The sequence below is a fragment of the Kogia breviceps genome, chromosome 18 (assembly GCF_026419965.1).
Source record: "Kogia breviceps isolate mKogBre1 chromosome 18, mKogBre1 haplotype 1, whole genome shotgun sequence".
Taxonomy (NCBI): Eukaryota; Metazoa; Chordata; class Mammalia; order Artiodactyla; family Physeteridae; genus Kogia; species Kogia breviceps.
In genome coordinates, this window is record NC_081327.1 from 9,958,551 (window position 1) to 9,969,015 (window position 10,465).

The following is a 10,465-nucleotide window of genomic DNA, read 5'->3' on the forward strand; positions in this document are numbered from 1 at the left end:
TATATAATGATGTGTGCGTATATATATATATATATATACACACACACATCATTTTGCCATGCACCTCATTTTGCCATGCACCTGAAGCTAACACAACATTGTAAATCAACCATACTTCAATTTAAAAAATTTAATTTATGAACATCAGGACCACCACCCACAATCCTTATATAAAATAATAAAGGGAAAGAACAGGCAGGATTAAAAGATATGGAGAGAAAAATATATGAAAAGATAAAAATAAAGGAAGGGAGAAAGGAAAGAAGGAAGCAAAGAAGCAAGGAAAGGAAGAAGGAAAAAAAGCAAAGAAGAAAATATGCATATCTAATACAGTTTGCATTTCTGTAACTGGTCACAAGGCCATAGTTGATATGTTTAATTTCCTTCTTCCATTACTCATTCCAAGTTTCCTTTGCCCTCACCTGGCTGGTGTTATTTATCAAGTTAGGCAACCCAAAGCCTCATTCCTGAAAGGTCTAAATCCTTAGCGGTCCTGCATTTTTTTGAGGGGGTTACTTATACTATGGGACATGAAATCTCTAAGAAGTGCTCCAGAGAATGCCTTGGGTTCCAGACACGGCCTTCCTTGGATCCACTCTGCAGGAGGAACCCAATTTCCCCTTAGTAATTGAGATCAGTCATCCCAACAAATAAAGTAATCTTCTTTGCCCATTGGTTCAGTGGAGTGAGGAGCCCCAAAAGGCCAGGTGACCGTCTCACCTTCCCACTCAGTGGAAGCATTGCTGTGTCCTCTAGTGGAAGCAGGAAGCATTCTTTCCTTGGGAACCAAAACCTCCAAACCAGCAGAGCTCAAAGTCATGGGGATGGGAGGCAAAAGTTCTGCAAGTGGGTATTACGTGTAATAGTGAGAGGGGCCCCTGCCACCCCCTTGATACCCACGTATTCAGGCTTGAGGGTTGGGGGAGAGAGCATTAAAAGCACGTGCTGCATCCTGTAAGACAGAACCCCGTCCTTTCAGGGTATTGATTCCCAGTTGGCAACAAGAACCGAGTCATTCCATTATTTTACCAGGTGAGCTTCTTCTAGGTGATGGGGTATGAGGTGAGACTGGTGAAATCTATGGGTGTGAGCTCACAGTCACACTTCATTCACTGTGTAATGAGTTCCCTGGTCAAAGGTGACACTGTGTGAAACACACGACGGAGGAGGAGACGTTTGGCCATCCCGGTGAGAGCCTTAATGTATGGGAGGAGTAAGGAGAGCCCTCATCCTCCAAGTTTCCAGTGATACACAGAGGAGTGCTTCAGACACGGATCTTGGAAATGAAGCTGAAAGGTGGTAGAGAATCAGCGTTACCAAACGTGGTTTTGTACACACCGGATCCATCATTCATGGAGATCCCCCTATGTTCCTGGCCATGCTCTGGGCACTGGGGCCACGGAGTAGAGTCCCAGGTCCGCGGGAGCTCCCAGTCTGATGGAAGAGGCAGATCTGTGCTCAGACAAGCCCGTGATGGAGGGATGTGCAGGGACAAGAGGAACCAGCGTTGGGGGAGGTATACACTGGGGCTGGTGCCGGAGGGAGAAGAACCTGGTGACAGGTCTCAAAGCATGCTGTATGGACAGAGACAGAGCAGTCCAGGCAGAGGGACACGGCCAGGCAAAGACAGAGACACAGAGGCAGAAGTAATCTCAGCAGAGATTCAAAAAACATTTGTAATGCATTCTTCTGGGCTGGGTGATCCTGGAGAGCCCCACCCTTGAAGAGTTCTTGGTCTGACGGGGACACAGACTAGGGCCCAGATGGACATAGCACCCAGAGAGGTCAGGGCAGTAAAGAAGGGAAGTGCCTGGGCTGGAAGGGCTGGCAGGTGGAGAAAAAAACCTCTGACTGGGGGTTAGGGCATCAGGAGTGATTTCATAGAGAATGGAGCCTGTGCTGGGTCGTGAATGATGAGGGAGGTCACCAGGTGGACAAAATGAGGAAGAGCATTCCAGACAGAAGGGCCAGCCCACACAAGCTCATGAAAGGAAACACTTGGTTTGTTTGCTTTTTATTATTATTATTATTGAAGGGTAGTTGATTTACAATGTTATGTTAATTACTGCTGAACAGCAAAGTGATTCAGTTATACATAATATACACTCTTTTAAAAATATGTTTTCTATTATGGTTTATCATAGGATATTGAATATAGTTCTCTGTGCTGAACAGTAGGACCTGTTTATCCATGCTCTATATGAAAGCTTACATCCGCTCACCCCAACCTCCCAATCTATCCCTCCCCCAACCCCCTCCCCCTTGGCAACCACCAGTCTGTTCTCCATGTCCTTGATTCTAGGAAACACTTGTTAAATGGCAGAGGGACAGCAGGACAGACGCAGGAACAAGTAAGAGACACAGAGGGGGCTGCAGGGAGGGACAGTCAGCAAACATTTATAAACTATTCTTCGGAGCCGGTGACGCCAGGGACCCAGGAATGACTCCGACCCAACCCTGTCCTCCTGGTCTGGAAAGGGTCAGTCACAAACCCGGAGGCTGATGGTTGGTAAATTATAAAGTATGGGGGTCTAGGGGAGCTCCAAAGAGGAAGACCAGGGAAGGCTTCTGATAGGAACGAATCTCTGAGAAGACACCTAAGTGACAAGTAGGAATTGGCAAAGGAGCAGGAGGCAGGGCGGAGTGCATAAAGGCTTGGTCTGTGTACAAAATGTGAGAGAATAAGATGAGGACGAAGGGATGGCAGCGCTCCTTAGGGGCTTAAAGTGTCAGATGAAGCTAAAGTTTCCTGAACTTATTCGGGAGCCAATGGGGATCCATGGAAGGGCTTCGAGCAGGGGACAGGTATGGTCGAAGCCAGGGTATGGGAAGCTCTCCCTGTGACCACGCAGGGGACAGACTGGGGGAGTGAGACTGAAGGCAGGGACACCAAGGAGAGGCTGGGGATGGGGTCTCTCATTCGTGGTCTCCAGGGTCAGGGGCCACTTTGTGTTGAGGGGCTTGGAGGGAGTAGGAAGGAATGAGAAAGCAGTGTGTCAGGGCTGAGGAGTAAAGTTCCTTATGCATGAGGATAGTGGCTTCCTCTGGAGATTGGGAAGAAGGCAGTGGTCATAAAGAAGCACACAGGAGGATTCTGGGAAGTGGCAGTATTCTCTCTGGGTGTGTGGTAATTTCATGGGGATACACAAATGTAATCATTCGTCCAATATAAATCTCTATATGGTACGCACTTTCTGCACGCATGGTATATTGCATACAAAAAAAGGTTTTTGGACTCCCATATTGTGGCTTTCTAATCTTTGGTAACAGAGGTCAGGATGCTGGCTATCTCTGGTGTATCAGTTGGGAGATGGTTCAGGAGAACCTCTTGTGGAGGTTCACAGAGCAATGGAGATGCTCTATGACTTGCCTGAGGTGATGGTCACACGTGTCTATACGCAGGTAGAACTGCATCAATTTGTACACTTAAGATTCGTGGGCGACTTTCCTGGTGGTGCAGCGGTTGAGAATCCGCCCGCCAATGCAGAGGACACGGGTTCGAGCCCTGGTCAGGGAACTGGATCCCACATGCCATGGAGCAACTAAGCCCGTGCACCACAACTACTGAGCCTGGGCTCTAGAGCCCGCGAGCCACAACTCCTGAGCCCACATGCTACCACTACTGAAGCCCGCGTGCCTAGAGCCCGTGCTCCACAACAAGAGAAGCCACCGCAATGAGCAGCCCGCGCACCGCTACGAAGGGTAGCCCCCGCTCGCCGCAACTAGAGAAAGCCCGCGCGCAGCAACGAACACCCAACGCATCCAAAAATAAATAAATTAACTAATTAACTTTTTAAAAAGATCTGTGACCTTCCCAGTGTGTAAGCCATACCTCCACAGAAAGAAACAGAATTAAAATACGACATACAGTTAAATGATATCATGTCTGGGATTTGCATGAAAATAATATAGGAAGTGAGGAAGCAGGTGGCGGCACAGAAGAAATGCAATTAACCATGAGTTAGTATTTGTTAGATGGGTACGTGAGGTTTATTATATTCTTCTCTTCACCTCTGCTTGTTTGAAGTTTTGCATAATAATAATATATAAACGTATGTGTATACATGGATAGATAGATAGGCGATAGATAAAACAAATACCTGTTGAACCCAGTGACCCAGGCACTTCCTCCCTTCAGAACTCAGATGCCTGCTCCTCTCAGTGATCCAGGTGGTCCAGTGCTTGGATCATGTTCACGTCGCCCCTCTCCTAAGATTCTGTTGCCCTCCCCAGGTTAATGCATGTGGGAGCCTAGGTCAGCACCAAGGACAGATCCACAGCATTGGGTCTCAGAACCACAGACAGCAACTCAACTAATAGGTGAGACAAAGGACAGGGAAATGAGGAAATGACATCCTTCCGATTTCCAGAACAGTGTGGAACAGGGCAGGAGGGTAGAGTCGAAGAAGAGCCAATCAGTACTACGGAATAAGAGCATTCATTACTTCAACAAATAGCCATCGAGCATCTCCTACGTGCCAGGCACAGTTCTAAACACGGGGGACGGCAAAATCCCTGTCCTGAACAAGTAGAAAAATAAGAAGACTGGATCATTTAGATAAATGCCATGTGCCATGATAAAGACGTAGCAATGAAATACGATACAGAGTTACTTATGGGGTGGGAGAGGAGCATTTCTGAAGAGATGGGCAAGGAAGAGACTATATTGAAAAGAGAACTGGATGAAGTAAGGAAATGATCCAAGAGGAGACTGGAGGTGAAAGCATTCAGGCAGAGGAAGAAGCAAACACCAAGATGCTGAGGCGGGAAAGAGCATGGCGTGTTTGCGTATCAGCAAGAAGGCCAATGTGGTGGAGCAAAGTCAGTGGATGGGAAAGTGGCAGGAGGGGTTTTGGTAAGATAGGAGTAGACACACAGAGAGAAAGAGATAGAGAAAGAGAGACAGGAAAATATGAAAGACAAGCAGACTGAAAGAGTCAAGAAAGACCCAGAGGCAGAAAGAGAGAAGCAAAACAACACTAGCTGTAAGTTATAAGGTGCAATTTCCATTATCTATTCTATTACCTATTCATATATATGTACTCATATATATTAATATATACATACTTTTTATTATGGAAAACTTCAAACATAAAAGTAAACAGAAAAGTGTAATACTTATTGTCATTATTATATAACCACTCCAAAATTTAGTGTCTTAAAACAAAAAGTGTATTATTTCTCATGATTCTGAGGGTTGACAGGGCACTTCTGCTGGTCGCATGCAGCTGCATTCAGATGGGGCTGGACTGGGGCTTTTGGACAGGGTGCTTTGATTCTCCTCTGCATGGCCCCTCCAGGTGACTAGCTTGGGCTCCCTCACAACATGGCAGTCTTAGAGTTCTAAGAGAACAAAAGCAAAAGCTTCTAGTTCTCTTAAGAACTGGACCTGGAACTGGCTCAGCATCATTTCTGCCACATTCTATTAGTCAAAACAAGTCACAAGCCAGCCAGATTAAAGGAGAAGAGACACAGAGTCTACCTGTTGGTGGGAGAAGCCACATACCAGCACAGAGGAGGAGGAATTACTGATGCCAGCTTGGGAAACAATGTGCCACGAGGGCTTAATGTATGCCAGGTCTCGTGCTGAGGGCCCCAGATATTCCACCTCACCTAATCCTCAAGCAACCCTGTGACACAGGGTATAATCATCCCCCCATTTTATAGGTTTCATAGGACACACAGCTAGGGATAGCAGAGCTAGATATGAACTCAGGTCTGTCTCTAAACCAGGCTGTATGTGTGTTATGTTATTATGTTCCACCCAAAAATAAAGTCAGTGACCATGGCCATGTCAAGCCTTAACCCAGGGCTTCCCTGGTGGCTCAGCGGTTAAGAATCCACCTGCCAATGCAGGAGATATGGGTTCGAGCCCTGGTCGAACCGTGGGAAGATCCATGTGGGAAGATCCCACATGCTGCGGAGCAACTAAGCCTGTGTGCCACAACTACTGAGCCTGTGCTCTAGAGCCCATGTGCCACAACTACTGAAGCCCGCACTCCTAGAGCCCGTGCTCCACAACAAGAGAAGCCACTGCGGTGAGAAGCCCGTGCACCGCAACGAAGAGTAGCCCCTGCTCGTGGCAGCTAGAGAAAGCCTGCACACGGCAACAAAGACTGAACGCAGCCAAAAATAAATAAATAATTTTTTTTAAAAAGAATTGATCCAATTGACCCAAAGTCTCTAGATACCCAGATTGCAAGACATATATCTATATATCTATATAGATAGATAAATAGCTTAACATAATACATAATTTTTAATTGGTTGGGAACACAGAGATACAAAGGATAAACTAAAAGTAGAGGGCTTCCCTGGTGGCACAGTGGTTGGGAGTCTGCCTGCCAGTGCAGGGGACGCGGGTTTGAGCCCTGGTCCAGGAAGATCCCACATGCCGCGGAGCAACTAAGCCCGTGCACCACAACTACTGAGCCTGCCCTCTAGAGCCCGTGAGCCACAACTACTGAGCCGGCGTGCCACAACTACCGAAGCCTGCATGCCTAGAGCCCGTGCTCCACAACAAGAGAAGCCACTGCAATGAGAAGCCCACACACCGCAACAAAGAATAGCCCCTGCTCGCTGCAACTAGAGAAAGCCCGTGCACAGCAACAAAGGCCCAATGTAGCCAAAAATAAATAAATAAATTTATTTTAAAAATAAAATCAAATAAAAATTTAAAAAATAAAAGCGGAGAGGCATGCACTTGGGGACAAAGACCAGGAGACAGAAAGTCAGAAGCAAGGCCAGTGAGATACAGAGAGAAGCAGACTCACAGAGACAAAGCAAAAGCAAGAGAGATTGACAGAACCACAGGGTCTCCCTCCTTTAGCCAGGAAGCTCCATGGGGGCAGGGGTTTTGTCTGTTTTGTTATTACTGTATCCCCAACGTGTAGAGCAGTACCTGACTCTCAGTAGGAGCGCAATAGATGGATACTAGGCTGGAAAAGCAGAGAGCCTGCAGTTCCCCCAAACACCACCAGGTGGCAGTATCCCAATGCCCCGAAGCCTCCAAATGCCTAAATCCAAAAGACAGCAGTTGGAGGATTTGCTGCCACAGGCCTCAGACTTTCTGGACATCTTCCCCTGGGCTGAGCCCCGCCTCTCCCTGCACAAGCCCTGGGTGATGAGTGACCTTTCCATATGAGACTACCTCTTCACCCGCTCCGCCACCCTGCCGAGTTAAACAACTCTTTCTTTGTCCTTGGCCCCTTCTGGCTGGGCTCCAAGGCATCTGGGTCCTTTCCAGGCCCGGAGATGGGGCTGGGATGAAGGTGGGGCAGCTGGGACGAGGCCAAGGAAAAGTCCTGAGGACTTTGGAATCAGTTCTTCTAGTCTTCCTGGACCAGGAGTATGGGTCCAGCCCCCTCCCCCCTCAGACCCAGGATCCAGGCCCTGGCCCCTCCCCGCTCAGACCCAGGATCCTGGTCCCCAGCCCTCCTCCCTTCCAAGTCCCTTGCAGCTGCCCTGCTCCCTCCTCTGGGCAGAGAGGTCCTCTGGTGGTCCACTTCCCTGTCTTTTACAGAGACCCCTCTCCCCCTCCACGCCCCCCTTCCAGGGTTGAGACCAAAGCTGAGTCACAGGAAGTGCTGGGGCCCTGAGTCACCAACCCCCTCTCTGGGCTGCAGGGAGCTGGCTCTGGAGCAGTGTGCTACCAACTGACCCCTATAGCCCAGAACTTCCATTTGGAGGCAGGTACCCTCCCACTGTGACCCATCGCCACCCACCCTGGCATCTCCCACACCCTGCCTACTCTCTGCTTTTCTCTTTTAGTCGTGGTGTCTTTGGAGGCAAAATTTCCCTCCGCTCCAACTTCCCTGTCTTGATTCTGACTCCTGCTTTCTCTTCACCACTAGGTCTCTCCTGTCTCCAGCTCTCTGAGTTTGTAAAAACTTCTCCCTGCAACCTCCTCCCTGCCCTCTCTCCTACTCCTTCTCAGTCTGTCTCCCTCCCTCTCCTCTGGCTCCAACATTTATGGCCTCTCTGGTTGTCTCTCTCCCCTCAGTGTTTCACAGTTGCCTGTGCTGGAGCACAGAGGCTGTGGAAGGCCTGGGGCTAGAGGTCTCTGTTCCGTGGCCACTGACCCTCTCAGCTCTCAGGCAGCCGCAGTCTCTGTGCCCCTGGCCTCTGGCCCCTGAGCAAGGCTGGGGTGGAACTGGGAGGGGCAAAGCTGTTCCCAGCTGTGCCCCTGAACAGGAGAGAGAAACTGAGGCAGAGAGGAGCTTAGAGAGGCCCAGAGACACAGAGCACTAGAGACGGAGAGAGGATGAGGCAGAAAAGACAGCACAGGCAGAGATGGAGACAGAGTCGGAGGGCAACAGACAGAGACACAGATAGCAACGAACACAGAGAGGGGCAGGGAGCAAGCGTGAAATAGAAAACCGGTGAGATCCATAGGATCTCACTTCGATGTGGAATCTTAAAAAAAGGATACAAATGAACTTATTTACAAAACAGAAACAGACTCAGAGACACAGAAAACAAACTTATGGTTATCAAAGGGGAAAGGGTGGAAGGGATAAATTGGGAATAGGGGATTAACGGATACACACTACGGTATATAAAATAAACAACAAGGACCTACTGTATAGCACAGGGGACTACATTTAATATCTTGTGATAACCATAATGGAAAAGAATCTGAAAGAGAATATAAATATTATATGTACATATATATATAACTGAATTACTTTGCTGTACATCCGATCATTGTAAATCAACTATACTTCAATTAAAAAAATTTAAAAGCGGTGGGATGCAGGGATAGACACAGAGACAGAGATGCTGAGAGACACAGGGACACAAAGAGAGGCAGAGCCAGACAGAGAAATGGAATCAGAGAAATGGACAGAGAGAGACAGAGCCAGAAGATACTTAGAACGGAGACAAAGGCATAAAGGAGAGGAAAAGAGAGACAGAGAGAGACAGACGGAGAAAGAGATAAAGAGGAACCGAAAGGCTTCCAGAGCGGGAGAGACCGAGACAGCAGTCTGACGCAAGGCCTGGGGGAGCCAAGAGGGAGGGGTGGGGGGGTGTTGCCGGTCAGGCTACAGCCTGGTGACCCCCCGGCTGCAGCATCTCCTCCAAGCAGACAGGCACGTGTCTCCATCACTCCCCCGCCGCGTCTCATCCCGAGTGGGAATCACATGTGCACGATGGGGCCGGGCCCCAGCACAGGTTGTGTTTTTGTTCACCGGGTGTGTCTGTGTGTGCGGTTTGGTGTCTCCGGGTGTGTCCGTGTGGGTTGTGTTGGTGTGACGCCAAGCAGGTCTGTGTGTGTCTCATTGCCCTGTGGCTGGAGGGACCATGTTCCTACGTGGCATACAACTCAGGAGGGGAGAGGGGTTATGTCTGTGTGTTTCCCCCAAGAGTGGTGTCCATAGGGCCACCCACCACACGGTGAGAGGGGTTTTGTGTCACCTCGCCAGTGAGTCCCCGTGTGTTGCTGGTGGAGGGTTTTGATCTGTTGTCTAGATGTACGGTGTACAGACCCGTGCGTGACTTCTGTGCTGCTGCATGTGGTCACATGCCACACGGTTGTCACTCTGGGGGTCACCATGCATCAGTCTGCATTGCATTTGCTGGTCTGGGCGTGAGCACATGTTGTGTCTCTTCTTTACGGGTGTTGTGTGTGTAAAGTTGCGTATCACTCAGTGATGTGACCCTGTGTCTCCTTCCAGGTGTGTGTCCATGTTGGGGCCTCTCTTTTCCCTGCCAAGAACACAGACTGGGGACCCACACGCACAGTGCTGTGTTTGCTATGGCTGTGTATTACATTGTACCAGAGGGCGTTCCCCGGTGCTGCGTGTGGTTCCGTTGCAGGCCTAAGCGATGGCTGTGTCAGTGGGTCACATCTACTGGTTCATGAGACACAGTGTTTGGTGCTGGGAAATAGTGTAGCACGTGTTTCGTGTCATTGTGTCTTTGTGTATTCCACTGTATATGTTGTGTTTGTGTGGCCACCTGTGTTGGGAGTGTATCACGTGCCAGGCTGTGTGTGGGTATGGTTTATGGTGTCGGCCCGAGGCGATGGTGCATGTTTTACTCTGCGCACGTTGCTTTTGGGCGTCAGGGCCCATGTAGCCTGTGGCCAGCCCCCCTCCCCCGGGGGCACCATTCTTCGTTGTGTCCTGTGTGGTGCACCAAAATAGATCAAAATGTCTTACATGGGGCACGTGCCTCTTGGGTTTCTGTGTGTGTCACTGTGCCTATAGGTCCGTTCCTACATGCACCCGTTCATATTGTTCTCTGACTGCATATATGAATGGCATCGTGCACGAGGGTATATTGTCTGTCATGGTGAATCCATGTGTGTTGTGAATCACTCTATGAGCATATGTGCTTGAGTCACCACGTGCCGTGACGTACGTCAGTGTGCATTTCTCTGCATGCTGGGTGATTGGAGACTGCCATGGGTGTGTCCCTAAATGCTGTGTGTCTGCACATGTCGTGTTTTGTTCCACAGGTG

General features: G+C 49.1%; 1 protein-coding gene across 1 annotated transcript in view; it reads right to left on the minus strand.

Annotated features, from left to right (window-relative positions):
• The window catches only part of ZNF283 (zinc finger protein 283), a 79,457-nt gene that overhangs the window by 41,409 nt on the left and 27,583 nt on the right, over window positions 1-10,465 (minus strand). The window lies entirely within an intron of this gene.